Raw genomic sequence first — 1,257 nt, 5'->3', positions numbered from 1 at the left:
ACTGGGAGGAGGGTAGAGAGAATAGTGCAACAATGAATGAGTGGAAGCCCAAAATCTCTGTAAATGTTTATGAAAATTAATATAATTATAGAATCATAAAAAAAGATGGGGTGATAACAGGCATAGGTCCGTGTATTATGTAAAATACAATGCATTATGAATGATTGTATAAAACAATGCTGTGGTGTAGGAGAAGAGTACTTAACATTCCATGGTTGGCCAAGAGGACAGACAGGTATGTCTTGGAGAGGATGCAGCTAGAGTCCTCTTTGGAGGCAAGAATGATGAGGCTTTGCCTCACATACTTAAGGCATGTTGCTAGGAGGAGCTATTCCTTGGAGAAGGACATGATGCTGGGAAGAGTGGAGGGTTGGCAAAGGAGGGGAAGACCCTCAACCAGGTGGACTGACACGGTGACTGCTGCAATGGGCTCTTGTGTGTCAGAAAGTGTGAGGATGGGGCAGGATATAACAGGTTCAGATCTTTTGTTCATAGGGTCACTATGAGTCGTACTTGACTCAACGGCACCTAACAACAACATATATGAAACACAACGTATGGTTGTATGCAAAACAGTAAGCCCCTTACCTTGCCCCCAAAACAACCCAACAAAAAAGCCCCACATCAAACAGGTGCTTAAAAAAAAAAACTAACTGGGAGGAGGAACAAATAGAGCATCTTGTGGGGTTCGTTTCTGTGTCACAGAATATTTTTGAACATCCTTCTGAGAATTTTATCATGTGTGTGGATATGAGAGAAGAGAGATGTGAAGATGCTGTTTCTGGACTCTCAGTTCTTTCATTCACCTGTCCCTATGCCAGTTTTTGTCTGAGAGTCACTGTTCAATATTTGAGTCCTCTGTTGCTGCCATTGTGTCAATTCATCTCACCTAAGAACTTCCTCTTTCTCATGGACCCTCACCTTTACCAAGCATATCCTTCAGCAGGGACTGGTCCTACCCGACAGTACGTACAAAGTGCTTGAGCCAAGAGTCGCCATCCCTGCTTCTAACGAGCATTCTGGCATACTTCTAAAACGTGTGTTTGGTCTCCTGGGAGCCCACATTCTTTACCAAGAACCAAATTTCAAAGGCATCAATTTTTCTTTGGTCTGTATCCACACTCATGCTTTTGTATAATAAAGAAATGACTAAAAATTCAGTTGTTGTTGTTGTTATGTGCCGTCGAGTCGTTTCCGACTCATAGCGACCCTATGCACAACAGCCCTAAACCCTGCTCTATCCTGCGCCAACCGCAC

The sequence above is a fragment of the Elephantulus edwardii genome, unplaced genomic scaffold (assembly GCF_000299155.1).
Source record: "Elephantulus edwardii isolate Elephantulus edwardi_28Jun2011 unplaced genomic scaffold, EleEdw1.0 scaffold00017, whole genome shotgun sequence".
NCBI classification, from domain to species: domain Eukaryota; kingdom Metazoa; phylum Chordata; class Mammalia; order Macroscelidea; family Macroscelididae; genus Elephantulus; species Elephantulus edwardii.
This window is presented reverse-complemented; position numbering follows the sequence as displayed.